This window comes from Miscanthus floridulus, chromosome 18 (assembly GCF_019320115.1).
Source record: "Miscanthus floridulus cultivar M001 chromosome 18, ASM1932011v1, whole genome shotgun sequence".
In the NCBI taxonomy this organism is placed as follows: Eukaryota; Viridiplantae; Streptophyta; class Magnoliopsida; order Poales; family Poaceae; genus Miscanthus; species Miscanthus floridulus.
This window is the reverse complement of record NC_089597.1, coordinates 133407518-133432840: the sequence shown is the minus strand read 5'-3', so window position 1 is coordinate 133432840 and position 25323 is coordinate 133407518. Positions and strand designations below refer to the sequence as shown.

The 25323-nt window shown below is 47.0% G+C and overlaps 1 pseudogene; it reads left to right on the top strand.

Annotated features, from left to right (window-relative positions):
• The first annotated feature begins 6675 nt into the window (after positions 1 to 6675).
• On the top strand, positions 6676 to 24662 carry LOC136521416 (serine/threonine-protein kinase ATR-like; annotated as a pseudogene).
• Positions 24663 to 25323: the final 661 nt, after the last annotated feature.

The window sequence follows — 25323 nt, the reverse complement described above, 5'->3', positions numbered from 1 at the left end:
ACTCTCACTCTCAGACCGATACACGTCCAACGTGGAGTCTTGGACAACACTCGAAGAAACTAGTTAGCTGGCTGGCAACGTGTGTCCTTTTCGAAGAAAGCTGAAGCCGAAACTATTTTTCATTATTAAAAAAAGATGTAAGCAAATGTTCTTTTACAATGAACGAACTATAAGCATGCAAGAAACATTTGGTTGTCTATATCGATGCGGTTCCTAGAACGCTGAGCTCTCCATTGCACCCTCCGCTGGTCCTGCCCATAACGCCTGAGCGTAGCTCCTGCTGAGTGCTGACTGAGGTGCTGCCGCCACGCCCTTGTCGTCTTCGCCGGCGACGACGCCGAGCTTCTTTGGATTGCTCATCACGTATTTTGGCTTTGAGGAGGAGACAGGTGGCACAGAAAATAGCGGGGAAAAAATAAAACGACGGGAGGTCCCAGTCCCCTTCTCATTTGCCTTTGCCTGTCACGCACCGAGCAGAGCTACGAGCATGGAGGGTAGGAATAATGGAGATCGCGGGTCTTGGAGGAGCCGGTATCGCGATCACACCACCCGTGGTTCCGGCCGTTCCACCTCATCTAGATCTAGCGGCTACACATAAGCAGGTACCATCGTCTCGACTGGCTACACATCTAACAGCTCTCGTCGCCTGTCATCTTTCTCCTCCCTGAAGGCGGCCATACACTTGGACTTCTTGGAGTTGGACGAGGACAGGTGGTTGTCTCAACCAACCAAGAAGTCTCGCAAAGAAATAGAGACAAGCAAAGAAACACAAAAGAAGGAGAAGATGTACCACCACCAAGACGTCGACATAGCGCAGAAGGAGATGGAGGAAATCAGAATCCTGGTCCAAGAATTCTTCCTCGGTGCGCCGTCGCCGTCGGTGGATGATTGAGACGCGCTCTTTGCTGAGTGCTCGGCGTTTTGCCGAGTGTCGAAACACGGGTACTCGGTAAAGAGGTAGTTTGCCGAGTGCCGCACTCGGCAAAGCCAAACACTCGGCAAAGAGGGACACTCGACAAACGTCCTCTTTGCCGAGTGTCAGGCACTCGGCAAAGAATAACCCTCGGCAAAATACCTCAGCGACACTCGGCAAAGAATAACCCTCGGCAAAATACCTCAGCGACGCCGGTGGCCCCTCCCGTCATCCTTTGCCGAGTGTTGGCCTTTAGCACTCGGCAAACGTGCTGTCTTTGCCGAGTGTCTGGCCTGGCACTCAGCAAAGAGGTTCCTTTGCCGAGTGCCAATTCCGACACTCGGCAAAGTATTTTCATTTTTATTTTTTTTTGTTTTCAAATTTTTTCTGTGGTATTTATACAATACCTTGAAGCACATGTTTCAATTTGGAACTTTTCTATGACTTTTTGGTATATTTTTTAATTTTTTTATGTTTACTTGAATTTTTCTCGAAAAAGTAAATTTGAACTGCAGGTGCATGAAATATTGGAATTTAGCGATTCAAAAAATGGTATTCATGTTTTTGAGTGTATTTTGAGGCTGTGTGCATGGACATTCGTGAAATTTTGAACATTTGTTTCACGAAACATGACCATCAACTTGTTAAAAAAGTGTTTTTTAATTATATAAAATGCAAATGAAGTCCGAAAATCACGAAACTTGTCGAGGTGTTGTGTCATCGCATGTAGAGGCTGTGGTAAAAAATTTAGAAGTTTCCGAGTGAGTTGTGACGTACGATGCCTAAAACCCAGACATCTCCACATGTCGAGGTGAAGTGTTGGTGATGGCGGTGATGTGGTGGTGGTGGTGGTAGTGGCGGATATTTATCTTGCATATTTATCTCTTCTCTTGTCGCTCACGTGCAATCTCTTCTATTTTGTGCAGTATCGATCGGGGGCGGCGTCGAACCACCTCGGAGGGTCGCCGGGATTGCACGGTGGCCCATCCCAACTCGGACCGTCGCCGTGAGCTTCAAATGGCAGCCATTGTGATATAATGCACTTGTGAACTTTGTGAACTATGCTTATGTGTTTGGACTTTGGACTTGGGAGTCGAGATTGTGATACTTGTATGCTATGTTTGTGTTTGTGGTGGATTGTGATATACATTTGTGTGATATATAGTTGTGTTATATATATATATATATGTGTGTGTGTGTGATGTATATCTTGTTTGCAACGATGGAAGACTAAAAACAAAAAAAAAATTGAATTTTTTCACTTCTTTACCGAGTGTCATGACCATGACACTCGGCAAAGCTAGGAATCTGGGACACTAAGCTTCCCAGCTTTGCCGAGTGTCATAGGCAAGGCACTCGGCAAAGAAAATCCAAAAAAAAGGAAACAAGCTTTGCCGAGTGCCAGATTTAGGCACTCGGCAAAGAATTAAAAAAAAACACACATTTCTTTACCGAGTGCCGACGCGTGGCACTCGGCAAAGGAGCCGTTACCGTGACCTGGCCATCACGACTACTTTTCTTTGCCGAGTGCCGTCGTGGCACTCGGGAAATCCTTTGCCGAGTGTCCGACATGCGACGCTTGGCAAAGAAGCCTTTGCCGTGAAGGGATATACCGACAGCTCTTTGCCGATCACTCGGTAAAGGCTTTGCCGAGTGCAATTGCACTCGGTAAAGGCTTTGCCGAGTGCAATTGCACTCGGCAAAGCACCCGCTGTAGTGGTGGTTGAAACATCTTCGTATCGGCTGGGTCCTTGACATCGCTGATGAGTATGCATCTTCCGGGAAACTCTTCGAGCGTACTTCTGATGATGCACGGAGCTGGATCTTGGCTCTCGCTAAGATCAGCCAGGCCGTACGTTTCGTGGCGCCTTCGCTCTGTCGTAATCACAACTCTGTGGGCCTGCGTAGTATCTGCGCTGAAGAAGAGCAGCAACCTGAGATTGAGACTGGCAACAAAGACAGCATGCCGGATCTGTTCCAGTTCGCACAATTCATCCTAGAAACCTTGTTGAAACTGCTCGTTTTTGTTGACGTCATAGCTGCTCCAAATTCTAAGATCGCTTTACAAGAACAAGAAGTTACTATTATGAATCGAAGGGTGCTGCAGCTATACCATAAGCTCCGTACCCTTCTCAGGGCACACAGTGCTCTGTCTGACGATGCGTTATCAGCGATCGAATGGCTATTCGGGTCACGGCACCACAGAGGAGTTGAAAGGATACATGAAAAGATAGTCAGCATTTTGTCAGGAAAGGTGGCTAAGGCGGCTGAGGGCATATGGAGCACAATGGAGCAAATTAGGATGGAGTCCATAGATGATCGTGATGACTCGTCGTGTTCTCTAGATACACAAGGATCATCAGACGTCCACAACACCAGTCAGTTTGTAGTCGAGTACATCAGGTTGTTGTGCTCTCATTACGAGTCAGTGGCTGCAATAGTGTCTAATAAGGCAGCTAGCTTTGGCAATATGATCAGGGAGACTGCGTCCAGTCTACACGAAACGCTTGTCAACATATCAGAATCCTTTCTAAACCATGGCCTCAGGTTCTTATTTTTGCTCAACAACTCATACTTCATAAGGCAGGAGCTCAGCTACGGCACATATTACTTTTGTCCCCAACAAAATTTGGCAGCCTTATTTGGCAAAGTTGAGGGCTATATGGAGAGCTATCTACAAGTATCTTGGGCGCCGGTGTTGTCATGCTTGTTGAATCCTACACCTCTTTGCTTCGGGAGAAAATACTCCCTGCTGCCTAAGTTTGAGTCTGAGTTTCAGAAGACATACACCACTCAAAAGTTGTGGAAGGTCCCAGATCCTGAGCTCAGGAAAACATAGAAGCCAAGTCATCACAGGGTTTATTTCCATTTGCGTTGATTTTTTATGACTTTGCTTCTGAAGCTATATGCGAAGCACATGAGAACCTGAAGCATTATAAAACTGCAATTTTGAAATAAATATGGGACAGCCAAGTGTGTACCTTCTGCCTTGCAGGCTTGTACTAGGACCAGTAGTATTATTATTTATATGTACACTATTCCCCCTCTTCAAATCAAGCATCTTGGATTTCAATTTCCAGACGAATTCGTGTGCAAAAAATCAAAAGAGTAAAATGCAGTAGAGATCCATTAACTTTTAAGGAGGTGTCATCTAGATCCATCAACTCTGAAACTGTATTTTTGATCCCAAAACTTTTTAAATGATTCATAGAAAGTCCAAAACTTTTTATGTATGTATCTTGCAAAAAAAAACCTCCCTCTGTTTCTGTTGTCCAGGCCATACTCTGCCAGTTATTAGCAGCATGCATGCCCCAGTGCAAATCCCAGCTAATCCAGATATCACTATGTTAGTTTTAACACGTTACTGTAACATTGTATCTCACTTCTTTTAACGGCAAAGAATTCAGATAGAATTACTATAACTAAAGCCCCGGTTGGTCAGCCCTGGCTCAAGATTTTGGGTTTCTTGAACATACTAATTTTAACTCGCTTTGAATTACTTGCACAGGAGAAATCATTCAGCAAAAGCAAAATCGAGAGCATCTTCAGCTTCGTCGTCCTGCTCTTCATTATCATCCTTGGACAACAGCAAACCAGTACAGCAGAAGCTCCCTTACACAACGAGAAGCATGTTGTAGGAAGGAGTAGGACAACGAGGAGCTCGCGAAGCCTAACCTAAGTCTTCAGATAGAGGCCAAATCCAAATAGCACATCCGATCAGCAACGAGCTGCTATCGTAATCTACACAGCATGGAACCTTTGGAAGGAAAGGTGTAGGGTTTTGGACAACAAAGCCCTCAACGATCAGCAGCTGGTTGCAGCGGTACAGGATTGCATACACTCACTAAGGCCCCGTTCGTTAGGCCGGGAAAAGAGTCAGGAAGCGTTCCGGCTGGAGAAAGCTTGCACAAATTAAACGTCTGATCCTGGCCGAATTACATCCTGGTCACGGTTCCTCAGGAACCGAACAGGCCCTAAGGCTAGCAACAGAGGAGTCAGTGCAGAAGCAGAAGCAACAAATCCAGTAGTTGCTGCTGCTGGTGTTGATGTCGGCATGATGCCGGCATTCCTCCCCCTATTTTTTGTCCTTTTTTTCCTCTTGCAACTATGTACATGTAACATCTCAGTTCGTTCTTTTGCTATCTACTAAATGAGAAGGCAGAGCACCTCTGCACCTGCCCAATTTGCTAAAAAAAACTGATTTTAGAGATGTCGTGAAGAACTCCATCAACCATCGGGAATGCTACGCTTAGGCAGCCTGAATCGGACGGTAGCCACCGTCAAAACGCATCCCCATACGAATAAAAAAAATCTTACACCACGCTTATCTGCATGCAGCTTCCTTCGTATGGATCCAACACAGTCTTAGGCTCTCCCCTGCTCTCGTTTCGCAAACACAAGATTATCCTCTCCCCTGCTGCTTCTCCTCCCATCGATGCCAGCTCCTGAGTCGACGAGACTGGCGTTGGACGTTGCTGCGACACGGGGGCGAAGGGACTCAAGATGCGCAACCATCGGAGAGCGCAACAAAGGATCCGGGGGACGGTAGATGGTTCGATGACGGCACAGCTACTCGCCGGGGGCCGTGCAACCGCCCGCCCAATGGCATCCCCCCTGCGCGGCACTCCACGGCATCAAGCTCCGTGTTGCAAGGCTATGTTTCAAGTTTTTCGGGTGTTTTTATAGATGTGTTATAAGTGTTTCATATGGATGTTGCAAAAGTAGATCGAGATGTTGTATATGTTGCAATGGTTGTACACATATGGTGCAAGCTTTTGTTCTCAATGTTTCATCTGTTTTCTAGACGCATGTTGCAAGTGTGTTTTATTTTGATATTGCATATGTTTTCACACACATGTTGCAAGTGTTTTATCTAGATATTGCGTATGTTTTTGCAATGGTTTCAAGTGTTTTTTAGGTATTTTTGCAAGTGTTTCAAATGCATGTTTCAAATGTTTCATATGCCTTCAGACGAACGTTGCAAGTATTGCATCTAAATGTTTCAAAAGCAGATCGGGTGTTGCATCTCCATCCTCCCCTTCTGCTGCCTCGCCTCGGTGTCTCCTCCTCCCGGCGTCGGCTGGGCATCCGCTGCCCCTCCTTCTCTTCTCGGTGTTGGTGACGTTCGGGGCGACATGGGCCCTGCGTGGGCGCGCGAAAACTGCACGAGAAAAGTACTGCAGGCACGGGTGTCTGCAAGCCCCGTTCAACCGACGTCCGAGCGCTAGCAAGCCGCGTTAGGTATGGAAGAGCCAAAATTTCATCCCATTTTTGTCGTCCACCTCCACCTAGATATCTGAACGGTGGAGAGTTTCTTCCGTTCAACTTTTTTACTTCCCAAACTGCACTCATGCCCTCCGTGTATCGTATGTGATCTGGACTTATGACCCATAATCGTACGAGTTAGAACAACTTATGTTTAGCAATGATCAATACAAAAAAGTCTGATTTCATGTTATGTCTCACCCTCTGTGTCTTGTATGTGACCTGGACTCATGATCCGTGTTCATGCAAGTCAATAAATTGTGTCTATGATATGGAGTCTAATTCACATACGCATTACAGGTTTCGATATCGCATGCCTTGCTAGGAAAAAAAGACCCAAGTCGCTCTGAATTTTGAATTGGGCCTACTTTGCGGCCCAATTGAGCCCACGCGTGGGAATGCCGAACCTGTGGGCCCGAGTGGGAGAGCCGGAGAGGCCGAGAGGGGAACGCACCTGGAACCTGTCTCCTACCCTTCCCCTCCACTGCCGTTCGAAATTAAGGAGGGAAAGGCCATCGAGGGCCCGCCGCCGAGCCCTCCGCCCCTCCCGCTTCCGCCCCATCTCCGGTGGCGGCGGCTGCGGCGATCGCGGCGCAATGGCGACCTACATCAACGAGCTCCGCGCGCTCATCGCGTCTACCTCGACCTCCTCCGCGTCCGACGGCGCCGAGCCGGGCTCCGCGCACCTCGAGGTCAAGCTCCGCGAGGTGCTCCCCAACCTCCTCCGCGACTACGTCGTCCCCTCCCCCAAAGGTGCGCCCGCCTTCTCGCTCCCCTCCGTCCACGTTCATCTCCCGCGGACCGCGGTTGGCCTGACCGTTGCCGTGTGGGCCCGAGGTTGCAGCCGCCGGGAGGGAGCTCAGGGAAGTCAGCGCGATCCTGAAGCTGGTCGCCTTCACGGCGCTCAAGTTCCCCGGGGTATTCTACAACGGCCGCGCCGCCGACGTCCTCAGAGTCATCGCCCGCATCCTCACGTTCCTCGCCGAGCCCAATTTCAGGCACTGCCTTCCGTCCCCTCCTTTTCGCCTCCGCTAAACCCTAGTCCAATCACTTCTTCTATCAGGGAATAGATTGCGGATGCTATTGTGGTATGAATGTGCTGTTTGATTGGGATCTCGTATGTTGTACACTTTTTTCCTAAAAAAATGTACACAGATTTATCCCCATTCATACAGTTGTGCAATGGTGTTGCATATTGTCCATTCGGTACCAATCCATTTACTATCCAGACGTGGTATGGAGCTAGCTTATAATCTCTGTGCCTAAGAGGCCAAAGGTGCAGATACCCACTAGTGATTAGTGTATAGTGTGCCTAGCAACATGTGTCTTAATTTACCAGAGTAGGAGTACCAAGTTACCCGCAACTGGACATTAATTTACCTTTGGATTTCTTCTTGTGGGTCAAAGGGAAAATGGCCTAGTAGTCTAAGGACGACTTCACATGTATAGTAATAATAGTATAAATGTGAACTACAAGTGTGTGTGACTGTCATCCTTGCAGTCTTTTTTTTTAAAGTAATTTGATAAGGTAGTGCTATCTAAGTTTCACACTGGCATATTTCACTTGCTAAACATCCCACCTATTGTTTACATGTATGTTCTTTCTTCACTATTGCAGGTTGAGTCATGAGATTATATTCCAGGCAGTTTGGAATCTTCTCTCCATTCTCCGTACAGGTGACCGTGAAGCCTACAGACAATTCTTTCTAGATGCTATGGTTGCGGTAGAAGGTATGCATTTTGTTCTGTTCATCTTATATTCTATAATTACAGACAATGTAGGAATATGATTAGTTAAGTCATGCAGAAAGGGCTGAAACTTGACCTTGTTCAATCCAACAGATGTGCTATATGTGGCATCATTGCATGACAGAAGTCCTAGTGGCGTGCCTCCTGGAAGATGTTTAGTTAAATGCCTCTGTGGATCCTTCTTGGATATATTAGACACACCTGGGCCTTATAGTGAGCTCCCAGCCAGTTGCCGACCTAAGAATGGACCTGGCGTGCTGGTTGATCTGACAGGCGATGCAAGATGGCGCCCATTTGCCACTTCGTTGATTAAACTAGTTAACAAGTGTCTTACAGATGGGACCTTGTATGTTGATGGGCTTGTTAACATGCCATTTGTTTCTGCTGCTTGTTCTATCCTCTGCTATGGGGATGGTTCTCTGCATAAGGTTGGTATCTCTCTTAATGAATAGCTTTAACTTTTGGTTATCCTTTGGTATCTGAAAGTCAATCTGTTGCAACAGGTTTGTTTTGATTTCGCACGTATTGTTGCCACAGTAATGACTCCTGAGATTCTTCCTCTAGAAAACATCATTCGTTCAATCACATGCATTTTGAGCCAAGAAATTAGCGAACTCTCCGATATCAGGTATAATGATGTTCGTACTCATTGCTCCCAGTTATTGAAATTACTGCACCCAATTGAGGAGACATAAGTTGGATCTTGGACACAATATTGGGTTATCGTTGTGCTGGATTGTAATTTGCATCTGTTTTCTTTAGCTGCTCTGCACGCGTTTTTGGAAATGGATTTACATTTAAATACTATTTCTCTTTACTGTCACTGGAATGTTACTGCTTGGTACTTCTCTCTGTAAAATTATAAATGAAACAGATAGCTACCACTTTAAAGTTACTCAGCTATGCATTTTTTCATTTGTGTCCATCGTGTCTTTAGCTCAAGGTGGGAACAAGAATATAACTTGGATGTTTCACTATTTTCCGTCTTTGAATCTGAATTGAATCTATTTTTTTAACGCAATGACAGGAGCTCTGCCTTTCAATTAAGTAGAATGGAATTGACCCGGTTTATAAGGGAAACTAGGCCTGAAAACCATACAGACATGCGGTTTATTAGATGGAAAACCGGCGAAAAACCCTAACCATGATAGCCCAGACGACAAACCCTACTACCCTAGGCAACACACTTACACATAAAGGACACCCTAGTTATAACCATTTTCTGCATGAGAACTAGCCCACGACTGCACCATTGGTATTGTTTTGCTGTATTGGCCAACCGGGAAAAAGATTGAGCATGTGAAAGCTAGATAAATTAAAAGAAGAGATCAACATTTTTCTCTTCAACAAAGGCATGCAAGCACGTCAGCTGCCACGAAGGCATGAACCTGCATGTTCAGATAATTTTCCTTTCTATTATGTGCTGCATGTGCATCATTGTCCTTCCAAGTTCCAAGTTGCTTGTATCAAACCAAATTTCCTATTATTTTCTCCATCCTTGCACTGACTCAAGTGAAGAATGTGCTGCCAACCTACATGCTAACCAGCTGCTAATTAGACTATACATAGCAAATACTCCCTAGTTTTTTTCTTTTCAGGGCCCACATTTTTTGGCTCATATACCAAGGAGCATGATAGCCAACAATATTGCACTTGCTTAATTCATTAAGTATACATACTTTCTGAAGCTTTGTTTCCTGCCATGTACTAGTTACACAGCCAGTAAATGAAGCCGCATGCGTATGTGCATGACCGTGGATCAATTACTGCCTTTGCTTAAATAACTTGCCTGTGAACCAAAGCAGAAAACCACTAACAAACGTATAACTGTACTTTAATTCCTTGGAAACTAGTTACACCTTCTAAATTTGAACAAGCCCACAGGAAAACAAAAGGCACGCGCTAAATCTGAATGGTGGCAGTAATTGGGTGGTTTATTTGGTCATCGAAGACAATATTAAAATTAAATCCAGATAGATGATTCATATAACTGTTGCGGGGTTCTATTAGGAAGTATATATGTGTATTAGGAAGTTTTTCATTCCTTCCATGTACACCGATTGTATTCCTTATACACCAAGCCTGATTGGCTATATAATAGAGGTCACCCCCCTCATTTGGGGTGTGGTGTTTCCCAATCTTCTTTCTACATGGTATCAGCTAATTAGATCCTGGGCCTCCTCTCCTCTCCCTGCGCCTTCCCCTTCTGGCCTGCGCCCCCTGCTGTGCCATGGCCACCGTCCCCTCTGGATCCGGTGCCCCTACTGCCCTTGCTGCTGGCCATGTGCCGCCCTCTGGCCCGCCCCTGCTGCCAATGGTGGCACCTCTGTGCCGCCAACTGCCACCGGCGTCTTCTCTGGTGCTCCTGCTGGCGACACGACCAGCAACGGCGGCGGCGGCTTCATCTTAATCCCGGCCCAACCCCCCCACCGTCCACCCCTATGCCACCGTCAACGTCAAGTCTCATGTTCCCGTGACGCTGACGATGAAGTCCACTGCCTACTCCAGATGGGCGTCGTACTTCAAGTCCATGTGCGATACGTTCGGCCTCCGGTCGCACGTTGACGGCACGGTGGCACCTCGCCCCAAGGACCCTGCTTGGGATCAAGCGGACTGCTGCGTCCGCTCTTGGTTCTTCGGCTCCGTCGACGACTCCGTCCTCGACCTCGCCATGACCGATGACGACCAGACCGCCCAGGACCTCTGGCTCGCCATCGAGGGACTCTTCCGCGCCAACAGGCAGTCCTGGGCGATCTTCCTCAGCCACGATTTCCACTCCATGACGCAGGGCGACTCCTCCATCGCCGAGTACTGTGGCCGCATGAAGACCCTCGCCAACGCCCTTCGCGACGTCGGTCGTCCCGTTCAGGACTCGCAGCTTGTCCTGAACCTACTCCGCGGACTCAACCCCCGCTTCACCACCACAGCCGACGACATCGCCAACTCCACCGCCGGCTTCCCGTCCTTCGCCCAGGCGCGGGACATGCTCGCTCTGAAGGAACTTCGCCTCGCTAACGAGAAGGTCTCCACCTCCACCGCCCTCCTTGCCGGGAACGCTTCGTCCTCCTCTAGCTGTCCAGGCGGGTGTCACCCACCCGCTATACCTATTCAGCCCGGCGGCAACAGCACCAGCGGCGGTGGTAGCAAGAAGCGGTGGCAGCACAAGAAGGGCGGCGGTGGCTTCCAGGCCCCATCCGGCAACCCTCGCCCCATCGGCCCGTGGTTCTGCTTCAGTCCTGGAGCCACCTCCTACGGCGCTCCAGGCTTCCAGCAGGCCGACAGTCAGGGCAGCGGGGGCTGGCGCCCCTGGTCTTCTGGGCCAACCCCCGCAGGCCCACGCTGCCTACGTCCCCGCTCAGGCGCCCACCTGGGATCAAGCGGGACTGGTCTCTGCCTTGAACCAGATGGCGCTGTAGAACAGCGGCTGGGTCGTTGACTCAGGAGCATCCGGCCACATGTCGTCTACGGATGGTATTCTTCTTTCCCGACTCCCTCCCTCCCACTCCTCCATTACTGTAGGTAATGGACACACCCTTCCAGTCACGTGCCGTGGCAACTCTACCCTCACCACCCCCACCTCCCGTTTTCAGCTTAACAACATCCTTGTTGTCCCTTCCTTAATACGTAATCTAATTTCCGTTCGTCAGTTTACTAAGGATAATAACTGCACCATAGAGTTTGACGCTTTTGGTTTTTCTGTCAAGGATTTTCCGACCAGACGCGAGATTCTTCGCTGCAATAGCACCGGCGATCTTTACACCATCCCTCCAACCGACAGCTTTGCAGCACCCCACGCCAGTCTCGCCATCTCCTCCAGTTTGTGGCATCTCCGTCTCGGTCATCCCGCCCCTGCCGCCATCACTACACTTAGACAGAAAGCCTCCATTACTTGTAATAAAGACAGTCGCACTCTATGTCACTCATGTCAATTAGGGAAACATGTGCGGTTACCTTTCTCTAATTCCAGCTCTCGCAGTTCCACTCCTTTTGAGTTAGTCCATTGTAATGTCTGGACTTCTCCGGTAGCTAGCATTTCTGGTTATCGCTACTACCTTGTTATTTTGGACGACTTCTCACATTTTTGTTGGACGACTCCTCTCGTTCACAAGTCTGAAGTCACCAAACACATCACAGACTTCTGTGCATATGCTCATACGCAGTTCAGTCTTCCTGTTCGCAGCATACAGGCTGACAACGGGACCGAGTTTGTCAATAAGACTCACATCTTTTTTGACTTCTCGGGGTATCCACCTGCGCCTCTCATGTCCCTATACTTCTTCCCAGAATGGGAAAGCCGAGCGTGTCCTCCACACCCTTAATAATGTGACTCACACCCTACTGATTCATGCCGCCATGGGCGCCCCATACTGGGCCGAGGCGCTCGCCACCGCCACCTATCTTCTGAACAGGCGCCCATGTTCTGCTGTTCAGAATAATATTCCCTACCAACTCCTCTATTCCCAGCCCCCCGAATACTCTCACTTGCGTGTATTCAGTTGTCTGTGCTACCCTAATCTCTCAGCCACGGCACGCCACAAGCTTGCTCCCCGATCTGCAGCCCGTGTCTTCCTTGGTTACCCCTCGTCCCACAAAGGGTACCGCTGCCTTGACCTATCTACCCGTCGAGTCATCATCTCTCGCCATGTTGTCTTCGACGAGTCCGTTTTTCCTTTCTCCTCCCACCCTACTCACCCGTCGCAGCTCGACTTCCTTTTGTCGAGCCCCTCCGATGCTCCTACTCTCGCCTCGGTCGCTCCGTCCTCGGACGTTGAGCAGCCGCGGCCCTCACCCGCTGTTTTGCAGGAACTTCCCGACGACGACCCCGCCATCCTGGTACGTGGCCCGGCCGTGTACCGCGCTCCGTCTGTGGGCGGGACGCCGCCCTCTTCCTCAACTGCCGGTACGGCCCCCTTGGACGCCGTCCCTGCTCCTGCAGTCGGGGGTTCCACTCGCCGCCCGGCACCGACCAGCCAGCTGGTGCCGCCCCTGCCTCGTCACTACACCAGGCGGCCACCGGCGGCTGCAACACCTGCCCCGACGCCTCCTGCAACGTCGACAGCCATGGTCTTGGCGCCAGCAGACCCGACGCCCACACCTCTGGACCGCCACCTGCGCCCGCGGCACCCCAGGAGCCCGCAGTCCTGGCGTCGTCGCCTCCTCCTGCTCCTACACGCCCTGTCACTCGGTCTGTGACTGGGGCCATTCAGCGGGTGTCCTACCAGGGCTTGACGGCCTCGCCATCTTCGCCTTCTCCGCTTCCGGCAAACTACCGCAGTGCTCTGGCTGACGCCAACTGGCGTGCTGCCATGGTCGACGAGTTCTAGGCTCTCATCGATAACGACACCTGGCGCCTCATCCCGTGGCCGCCCGGTACCAATGTCGTGTCGGGCAAGTGGATCTTCTGGCATAAGTTTCATGCTAATGGGTCCCTCGCCCGGCACAAGGCGCGCTGGGTGGCCCGAGGCTTCTCCCAGAGTCACGGCATCGACTACGACGAGACCTTCAGTCCGGTTGTCAAACCAGCGACGATACGGACCGTCCTCAGCATCGCCGCTTCTCGCGCCTGGCCGATCCACCAGCTGGACGTGAAGAATGCGTTTCTTCACGGCCATCTCGCTGAGACTGTTTACTGCCAGCAGCCCGGCTTCGTTGACCCCGCCGCCCCAGATCACGTCTGTCTCCTCCAGAAGTCCTTGTATGGACTGAAGCAGGCACCGAGGGCGTGGTACCAGCGGTTCGCCTCCTTCATTCGACAGCTTGACTTCGTCGCCTCCGTCTCCGACACGTCTACAAAAAGGGGCCGAGCATCGCCTACTTGCTGCTATATGTCGATGACATTGTCCTCACCGCGTCGTCCTCGACTCTTCTTCAGCACATCATGGGGCGCCTTCACTCCGAGTTCGCCATGATGGATCTTAGCGCCTTGCATCACTTCCTCGGCATCTTCGTCACGCGTTCCTCCCAGGGCCTGTTCCTGTCTCAGTGACAGTATGCCCTGGATCTTCTTCAGCGTGCTGGTATGGCTGAGTGTCACTCTACAGCGACTCCCGTTGACACTCATGCCAAGCTCTCGGCACAGGACGACGCCAAGCTCCAGGACGGCTCTGAGTACCGAAGTCTTGCTGGGGCCCTTCAGTACCTCACCCTGACTAGACCAGACTTGGCGTATGTGGTTCAGCAGGTGTGCCTCTTCATGCATGATCCGCGCGAGCCCTATATGGCCCTAATCAAGCGCATCTTGCGCTATGTGAAGGGCACACTCTCCTCCGGACTTCACATCGGCACCGGCTCTGTTCAGTCTCTGACTGCCTACTCCGACGCTGACCGGGCTGGCTGCCCGGACTCTCGACGCTCCACCTCCGGCTTCTGCGTCTACCTCGGCGACAATCTAGTGTCTTGGTCCTCCAAGCGCCAGACCACGGTGTCTCGATCCAGTGCTGAGGCGGAGTATCGTGCTGTGGCTCATGCTGTGGCCGAATGTTGCTGGCTGCGCCAACTTCTCCAGGAGCTTCATGTCCCGCTCGCTTCGGCCACTGTTGTCTACTGTGACAACGTGAGTGCTGTCTACATGACAGCCAACCCGGTGCATCATCGGCGCACGAAGCACATCGAGATTGACATCCACTTCGTCCGTGAGAATGTGGCCTTGGGTGAGGTCCGGGTCCTCCATGTGCCGTCCTCTCACCAGTTCGCGGACATCATGACGAAGGGCCTTCCAACTCCATTGTTCACTGAGTTCCGGTCCAGTCTTTGCGTCCGTGATCCTCCTGCTATGACTGCGGGCGGGTATTAGGAAGTATATATGTGTATTAGGAAGTTTTTCATTCCTTCCATGTACACCGATTGTATTCCTTATACACCAAGCCTGATTGGCTATATAATAGAGGTCCCCCCCCCCCCCCCCCCCCCCCCCCCCCCCCCCCTCATTAGGGGTGTGGTGTTTCCCAATCTTCTTTCTACAGGTTCGAGGTCAAAGGAAATTGCAACTAGACATATCACTTCATCCTACCTCATGTGAAAATCCTTACTCCATACGGTTCCAATTGTAGGTTTAACGTTTTACAGCTCCTCTTAAAATTTTTCATTCAAAGTTCTCCTTGTGTTCCTATTCTGCCCATGCTAATTGGATGCTATTCTAAATTTCTAATCAATAAATGTGTCATCATTTCCCATGCATTCCTCTTGGGGAGAGAATTAAGAATTAGGTCCCTTTGGAGGGGAGGAAAACAGTCCTTGTAATGAACGAGGTCTTGACTGGCAACATTCTCTGCGACACTGCTACTGTAGTTCCTGACTTCTGCCAAGGCCTAAAATGATTTATATATCAAATAGAAGTAGTAACTTATAACATAGGTTTTGGTTCCCCCTTGTTTATTGGAATCCAGAAATCTGACACGTTACCAAAATGCTTTATCTTGGTTTCTGCAGAGATGCAGATTATGACTTCTCAATGGGAGTGTGTCTTCGTGCACTGCATTCTTCATGTCCTGACTATATTGTTGAATCTACAGCTGTTGATATTGTTAATATTCTTGAAAAAGCAGTAAAGACCAGCAAAAGTGCAGAACTTCAGGTTCCAGGACCAACTTGACTTACCTAGGTTCTATGCATAGTTCCATCTACTAACCCCTACTCCTTTTCAGGTTGCACTGTACACTGCATACAAGAGAATAGTTGAACTTTGCTCTGTACAAGTATGGAAACCAGAAATCCTTCTGAAGTTGCTCTGCTTGCCAAAACCTTGCAGCAAACTGATTCAATGCATTCGAGCGGTTATCAGCAAATTTGGTCAAACCTTTTTCACTCTGGATGATGGTAATGGTCAAAGCAGTCCTCAGGCAAGATCTGGAAAAATCGAGTTGCCAAAAGTTGGCCAGAAAAGAATATTACGGCATGAGGAAAGCAGTTCTGCCAAACGTCAGAAGATGACTGAATCAGGATTTTCTGCTGCCACTGGATTTGAAAAAGAAGATTATGGCTATGCTTTTCTACAGTCTTTAAATTCACTGATTAATTGCCTGTCACCAGACAATCATGAGACTTATCCATTAGACCCTGAGGCTGCTATAGAAGTGATTAGTCTGCTGTGTATTTCATTATGTGTTTATCCGAAGACAAGTCTGTTTACCAGAGTTTCTAAGCAAGTCCTTTCATGGATTTCTTGGATTCATAAACAGGTAGGCGAAAATCACTGAAACTTGCATGTTTATTGATTTAGCTTGTATTTTTTTTCATCCTAAAAATTATTAATCTTGCAGACAGCCCAGAGAAACTTGCATTCATTTGACGTGCCACTGTATTTTGAAGCTCTTCATACTGTAATTCTTCTCCAATGTGAGCCTTCCACTTCTGCATGTCTTTAATTTAGCAGCACTTTGCATTTTGTGCATGTCTTGTTGGGCCTTATGTGCTGCGATTTTCTTATGATCTGTCTTTGAGACATCAGGTTCATTTGTCTTGGAAGAGCTCTAAATATGTGCTACCACCCTCTGTCCCAAATTATAGGTCGTTTTTGGCTTTTCTAGGTACATAGCTTTTGCTATGTACCTAGATATACAATATGTCTAGATGCATAATAAAAAAAATGTGTATCTAGAAATACCTAAACGACCTATAAATTGGAACGGAGGGAAGTAATTTCCCTTTCACGTTGGTAATACTTCCTAGACAGAGATACAGTTGTGTTTAAAAATACAGAACAAATGCGTGGAATGTGAGACTAAGGACCACGGAAGAAATAATGTGTCAAACTTGATCTGTTTTGCCAAACTGAACAGAATGATTTGCCTGTGCTCGTTTTCCACAGCAGCGTTTATAAATAAGCACTGTACTGCTCTGAAAAGTAACCACAAATTACCCCCATTCCTAAATCCGAATGCCCAGATAAGCTAGCTAGCTTAGCATGCACAGGGAGCCGTTTGTGGTGGTCCAGATTATACACCCTTGCAATTTCGCAGCATCATCCCTCGAACAAAGCATCTTCAAGACTGCAATATTAGGACAGTTAGGCTTGTAAAAAATGGTATACGTAAGTGATCTGTTTCTCCCTGACATCAGCTTACAAGTTTTTAAGGTTTAGATTTAGATTATGCTTGACCTTCCTGAGTATATGGTAATCAAGTTGTGCATCTCTTTATTTCAACTTTAGTAGCTAACCCTTTTTGTCTTAATGTTGGTGCAGTCAATCTTCCTGGGCACACTAAACTTCTTGAAGATGACTCTCAGTTGATTGGCGATGGTACACATTTTGTTCATCCAACATATGCTGACCTCATCAGCATGTTGAAACTGATGTGGGATGTTGGTCATGCTGTCACTGAAACTAGTTCAAACTACAAGATAGAATATCTTTTGTTGCAAGTCTTTGCTAAGATTGGCAATAGACTGACTTCTGGATGTGATCTTGAATTCCTTGATTTGGCTATCCATAATGGAACTGCTGAGACTAAAAATGAGGCAATTATATCACTACCCATAATTGTGTTATATTCTGGTCCTAGGATGCTTGGAGCAATGTTTAAGAAACTTGAGTGAGTGTACTTGCTTCCCCTTTCATGATTATTGTAGATGAGATGTACTTTTCCAGTTAAAGTTTTTTAATAAGTTATTTTGTTTGTTATCCAGTACGTGTGATTCTATCCTTCAAATTTTGTTCTTAAATACATGTAGTTCCATGATTTTAGGTTGATATCTTACTATGCCGTCCCTTGTTTGCTTGCTACAGGTCAGTGGATGCTTTAGGACTCGAGAACGTGGGGAAAAGTATTGCCTTTTCACTTGGTTTTCTATCTTGCTTAAATGGAACCACTGATCACACTGACAATGTGGGGGACCATTGCAAGCTATTCTTGGACAAGCACTATGAACAACCTGTGTCAACATTAGATCTTCTCTTGAGAGGTTTCTGTTGCCCTCAATGTGATATCATGAATAGAACTGTCCACAATGAAGAGCAAGTTTCTATAGTGGACATTGCACCATTACAAGTTGAGAATGTGGACTTCAATATTAACATCTCCAAGGCCCACACTCTCTTTTTCAAATTTCTCTACACAGGGACTTCTGAGGAATCTATAGTTTCTTTGGTTGAAGCTTTGCCACGGTTATTGAGGCATTCTAGCAGGCATCTTCTACTTGAGATGAGAACTCGGTGGAATCAGTGTTTTGAATTTCTTCTGTGTCATGAAATGAAAGCTGTCAGGGAAGCATTTTCTGGTGTAGTCTACTGCTTCTTGGAAAACAGTGTTATGGATATTTTGTTTTCTGGTGGACTGGGAATGAATGAAGGGTCTAAAGAACTTCAGTTCATGGACAAGATAAAATGTTCTTTCACCAAAGCTGAAGATTCTCAGATTCTTTTGACACTTCTGGAATCAATTGGTACTATTGTGAAAGTTAGTGATATTCATGGAGAAGTTTTCTTCTGCTCATTTGTGTTACTTATTGGCCAGCTTGATAATCATAATTCCATCATAAGGATGACTGCATTGAGATTAATTCACAGATGCTGTGCATTCTGTTTCAAAGGAGGACTGGATCTCTTCCTCTTGAAGTACTCACATGCTAGAGATAATTTATATGACTATCTGTCATCTAGACTTGTGACTCATCCAGTAATAATTAAGGAATTCGCTGAGGACATTGTAGGTATTAAGACCGTAGAGCTGATTAAGAGAATGGTTCCATCAGTTATACCAAAGCTCATTGTATCGCACCCAAACAATAACCATGCTATTTTTACTCTGCGTGAACTGGCAAGCCATCTAAACACTGAGTTGGTACCACTGATTGTAAATATGTTGCCTAAAGTTCTCTGCTTTGCTCTTTTTTATGAAGATGGGCAGCATTTACCATCAGTTCTGCAATTTTATAAGAATGAGACGGGAACTGATAGCAAAGAGATATTTGCAGCTGCTTTGCCTACACTGCTTGATGAAATTGTATGTTTTCCTGGGGAATCTGATCAGATTGAGAATGATATAAGGTTATATTCTTTCCATTAGACATGCAGTTCATTGTAAATGTTAGGTATATATGAACAATTTTCTAATAATATATTAATTTTCAGGACAGCAAAAATCTCACCAACAATTCAGAATATTGCTAGAATTCTGACAGGCAGTGAAACTCTTCCTGAGTTTTTGAGGAATGATTTTGTTCGCCTTCTCAATAGCATTGACAAGAAGATGCTTCACTCTGATGATATGAAGCTTCAAAAACAAGCTCTCCAGCGAATAAGGAAATTGATTGAGATGATGGGCCCTTATTTGAGTACACATACGCCAAAGATTATGGTCCTGTTGAGTTTCGCCATTGATAAGGAAGGTCTCCAGATGGATGGTCTTGATGTCTTACATTTTTTCATAAAGCAATTGGCTGAAGTATCACCAAGTAGTATCAAATATGTTCTGTCCCAAGTTGTAGCTGCTTTCATTCCATCTCTGGAAAGGTGCAGAGGATGTCCTTCCACGAACCTAGGTAAAATTGTTGAAATCCTAGAAGAGCTTGTTGTGAAAAACAATAGCTTGCTAAAGCAACATATACGTGAACTACCACTGTTGCCTAGCATGCCGTCTTTATCGGAAGTAAACAAGGTAATACAGGAAGCTAGAGGGCTAATGACACTGCAAGATCATCTGAAGGATGCTGTCAATGGTCTTAATCATGAAAGCTTAAATGTGAGGTACATGGTAGCTTGTGAGCTGAGTAAATTATTCAATGCCAGAAGGGAGGATATGACTGCTCTTATCATTGGTGAAGATATTGCTGATTTGGATGTAATAAGCTCTTTAGTTATGGCTTTACTTAAAGGATGTGCAGAGCAATCAAGGACTGTTGTTGGCCAGAGACTGAAACTAGTTTGTGCAGACTGTCTTGGCGCACTTGGTGCTGTTGATCCTGCTAAGTTGAAGGTAAGTTCTTGTGAGCGCTTTAAGATAGAATGTTCAGATGATGATCTGATATTTGGGTTGATCCACAAGCATCTTGCAAGGGCATTCAGAGCTGCTGCTGACACTACAGTGCAAGATTCTGCTGCCTTGGCTATCCAGGAGCTACTAAAATTGGCAGGTTGCCAGTCTTCATCTAATGAAGAATCAAATTGTTGTGAGATGAAGCTACAGGGGCCAGAAGTTGTGGGACCGTTTCTCAAACTATGTCAAGGAAATTATTGCCCCATGCTTAACATCGAGGTTTCATCTTCCTAACACAACTGATTCTGCTTTAGCTGGCCCAATATTCCGCCCAACAATGTCTTTTAGAAGGTGGATATACTACTGGATTAGAAAGTTGTCATCACATGCAACTGGATCCCGTTCTAGTATTTTTAGTGCATGCCGTGGAATCCTTCGGCATGACATGCCAACTGCAATCTATCTCTTACCATACTTGGTCTTAAATGTTGTCTGTTATGGTACTCCAGAGGCTCGTCAGAGCATTACTGAGGAAATTCTGTGTGTTCTCAATGCTGCTGCTTCTGAAAATAGTGGGGCTGCTGTTCATGAAATTGCAGTGGGGCAGAGTGAGGTCTGTATTCAAGCCATCTTCACTTTACTTGATAACCTTGGGCAATGGGTTGATGACCTCAAACAGGAAATTGCTTTATCCCAGTCTAGTTATGCCATGGCTGGAAAGCATGGAGGTAAACTGAAAGATGGAACATATTCTGATCATGAACAGGATCAAATGCTGGTGCAGTGTAGCAATGTTGCTGAGTTGCTGGCTGCTATACCTAAAGTCACTCTAGCAAGGGCCTCTCTTAGATGTCAAGCTCATGCTCGTGCTCTAATGTACTTTGAATCCCATGTCCAGGAGAATTCTGGTTCCTCCAATCCAGCTGCGGAGTGTAGTGGCACCTTTTCAGACAATGACATATCTTTTCTTATGGAAATATATGGAGGATTGGATGAGCCTGATGGCCTCCTAGGTTTAGCGAATCTGAGGAAGTCATCGAGCCTACAGGATCAGCTTATCATTAATGAGAAAGCTGGAAACTGGGCTGAAGTCCTAACCTTATGTGAACAGGCCTTGCAAATGGAACCTACCTCTGTTCATAGACAATCCGATGTTCTTAATTGTTTGCTAAACATGTGCCACCTTCAAGGCATGATCGCCCATGTGGACGGTTTGGTTTGCAGTATACCCCAGTATAAGAAAACTTGGTGCATGCATGGAGTGCAAGCAGCGTGGCGATTAGGGAGATGGGATCTCATGGATTCATATCTGACCGGGACAGACAAGGGTCTGGTGTTCAGCAGTTCTGAGAATAATGCTTCTTTTGACATGGATCTTGCTAAGATATTCAAGGCCATGATGATCAAAGATCAGTTTCTGGTTGCTGAAAAAATTGCCCAGTCCAAGCAAGCATTGCTTGTACCTCTGGCTGCGGCAGGCATGGACTCATATATGCGTGCATATCCTTATGTTGTCAAGCTCCATATGTTGCGTGAGTTGGAAGACTTCAATTCCCTGTTGGGAGATGAGTCGTTTATTGATAAGTCATTTCGTGCAAACGATCCAAACTTTCTGAAGTTAACAAAGGATTGGGAGAACCGTCTGAGATGCACACAGCCATCCCTATGGACAAGGGAACCTTTACTTGCTCTGCGAAGGGTGGTTTTTAGTCAGAGTCATATGAATGTTCAAGTTGGGAACTGCTGGCTTCAGTATGCTAAGCTCTGCCGTTTGGCTGGTCACAATGAGACAGCCCACCTTGCAATACTAGAAGCAGATGCCTCAGGTGCCCCCAATGCTCACATGGAGAAGGCAAAGTATCTCTGGAATATACGGAAGTTTGATAGCGCTATAGCTGAACTTCAGCAAACGCTTATCAACATGCCAGCGGAAGTTTTGGGAAATGCTGTCGTTTCATCTCTTTGTAGCCTCTCTCTTGCTTTGCCAAATGCACCTATCTCTGCAACACAAGCATCGAAAGAGAATCCAGATGTGTCTAAAACCCTGCTTCTCTATACTAGATGGATTCACAATACAGGGCAAAAACAGAGTGCGGATGTCAAATCTCTCTATTCTAGAGTAACGGAATTGCGGCCCAAGTGGGAAAAAGGTTTTTTCTGCATGGCAAAGTTTTTTGATGATTTGCTTGTTGATGCTAGGAAAAGGCAAGAAGATAAGTTTGCTTGTAAAGTTGGACCAGTCCCTTCTAGCTCTGCAAGCAGGGCAATTGAAGAAAAAGAGAAGCCTTGGTGTGAATTTCTTCCGGGAGTGCTACTATGTTATGGAAAAGCACTTCACAAAGGACATAAGAATCTTTTTCAAGCACTGCCTCGAATGCTTACTCTTTGGTTTGAATTTGGAAGCATATATGTCCGAAATGAATCTTCCTCCAATCAACGTATGAAAGAGATTAATGCAAATGTAAATTGACTGCACATCCTTTTCATATTCATTTTTTTTCATTCTGCGTAAGAAACTTAATCAGCCCATTGCAGGTTTTAGGCCTCATACGTGGGTGTTTGAAGGATCTACCAACATATCAGTGGCTTACTGTGCTGTCTCAGTTGATCTCCCGCATCTGTCACCAAAATGCTGACGTTGTCAGAATGGTCAAATGCATCATCACATCTATTTTACGGGAATACCCTCAACAAGCTCTTTGGATGATGGCTGCAGTGTCTAATTCCACTGTTCTGGCAAGACGAGATGCTGCTGCAGAAATATTGCAGTCAGCAAAGAAAGGATGTCGGCGTGGGAGTAATGCACTCTTCAGTCAATTTACTAATCTTATAGGCCATCTTATTAGGCTCTGCTCTCATCCAGGGCAACCAAGGGCGAAAACAATAAACATCTCAACTGAGTTCAGTGCCTTGAAAAGAATGATGCCACTAGGAATTATCTTACCTGTCCAGCAAGCTTTAACTGTGGACTCTGCCATCATATGATTCAAATATGTCGGATCAATCTGGTTTTCACCCCTTCTCAGTCTCTCAACATCCCACTATAGCTGGAATAGCTGATGAAGCAGAAATTCTTAACTCCCTTCAGAAACCAAAAAGGTACGTTGAGCATTGCCTTGCTTGATTAATTACTGCATTAGTATGAAGAGCAACTGTTTAGGCTAACTAAATTTCACATCAAAAGCCATTCTAAATTTTGTTAGATGGTGAATATTTCTAGAGTGTTGTACAAATCATTGTTGAATTTGATATTGAAGTTAAAAGGCTGTTCGACACTTGTACAAGTTTGTTAGTATTAGAGTTAGCGGTCCTATAGCTATACTTCACTAGGCTGATAGCAACTCACCAGCTGATCATTTTGAACTTCAGGTTGTTTTCCTCGGAAGTGATGGAGTTGAACGTCCATTTCTTTGCAAACCTAAGGATGATCTTAGGAAAGACTCACGCATGATGGAGTTCAATGCAATGATCAACCGTCTCCTCTCCAAGGTTCCCTGAGAGCCGCAGGAGAAAGCTCTATATCAGAACCTTTGCAGTGGTACCACTTACCGAAGATTGTGGAATGGTAGAATGGGTGCCCAATACTCGTGGTCTTCGGCATATTCTTCAGGACATCTACATAACTCTTGGGAAGTTTGATAGGGCGAAAACAAATTCACAAATCAAGAAAATATATGACATATGCCATGGGAAAATGCCTGACGATGTGATGCTGAAGACCAGAATCCTTCCAATGTTTCCCCCAGTTTTCCACAAATGGTTCTTGACAACATTCTCTGAACCAGCTGCATGGTTTCGTGCTAGAGTGGCATATGCACATACCACGGCAGTGTGGTCGATGGTTGGGCACATCGTGGGGCTGGGCGACAGGCATGGTGAAAACATCCTCTTCGACTCGACGACCGGGGACTGTGTGCACGTGGATTTTAGCTGCCTGTTTGATAGGGGCTTGCTACTGGACAAGCCTGAGGTGGTGCCGTTTAGGCTTACACAGGTAAGTAGCGAGAGCATGTCTTGGTTAGTTTTTCGTGCCTTTCAAGCTCTGTGGATATCTGACCTGTAACATGGTTTTTTTTTTCTTGGACTTCAACTGCAGAACATGATCGATGGCTTGGGCATCACTGGGTATGAAGGCATATTTTTAAAGGTCTGTGAAATCACTCTATCTGTTCTCAGGACCCACAAGGAGACCCTCATGACTGTCCTTGAGACCTTCATCCATGATCCACTCGTCGAGTGGACCAAACTTAACAAGTCTAGCGGAGGTGAAGTCCAGAACCCACACGCGCAGGTATGATGCATATACAGCAAGGGCACTGGACGCGCGCATATTTGACATGTCCTAGAAGTAGTAACCACCATTACACCGGTAGCATTCTGATGTATCTCTTGTTTTATACAATCCAATCTTCCAGAGGGCCATCACTAACATCAAATCGAGGCTCCAGGGAGTTCTGGTGGGTGTTAAAGCCAGCCCTTCACTGCCGCTCTCCGTGGAAGGCCAAGCGCGGCGGCTGATCGCTGAAGCAGTCTCCCTCAACAACCTCGGCAAAATGTACATCTGGTGGATGCCATGGTTCTAAGTTGTATATAATAATAACAGGTCGTCCTCTCTATCTCTCCCCCTTGCCAATTACTATGTATATATATGTAATTGGTTGACAGAAACTTTGGGCAGAAAGCGGCATTTTGTAATAGCCCTATGGCTGCCCCTGCGCCCTTATTGCTGCTGTACCTACTACCTAGCATATCAGTGCTTCTTTCATCTAGTATAACATTACAACATGACTTTGGCCTCTCGGGGTAGCACTTGTAGCAGCCAAAAATCTTAGTGTTGATCCATTGGCATTGGAAGTTTGGAACTGAATGAGTGGTGGTGTCCTGTGAGGTGTGAGGCACAGGCAGTGCAAGTAGCGACGCCATGGCCCATGAATGGAATCAGAAGGCACATGGCAAGGCAAACAATCAGGACTGCTTATTATAGGGCAGCAGTATTAAGGTCCTATCTCAAAAAAACAGTATTAAGGTCCAGCCCAGCTAGTTATATGGGTCCGGCCCAGTTGGGTGTCCTGCAGGCTGTTTCCTTTCCTATCCACCAGCACATGGTGCCCTCTGTGTTAGATTTCCTCGTATACCGGCCGGCAGCTGTGTGGTGTGGGCTGAAGAGAAGAGAGACGCTGCTGCTGGGACTTCTGGTGGAGATCATGCATGGGCGGCGTCGCCTCCTGCTCGTGGACTATGGTTATGATGATGACTGATGGCGCTGCCCTCATCGTAGTCATTGCGGCCGACGACCCACCCCGATCATCGACGCCCATCGGATGCCATGGAGAGCGCCCGCCTCGCGCGGCAACCAACAGTTGCAGCGCCGAGGTGATCAGAGGCAGAGTGACACGCCTGCCAGTTCCAGTCCCAGTCCCCGGCTGCTGCTGCCAACACCCACCCACCCGCGTCCCCGTCCCCATCTCGACCGGTTCAGCGTCT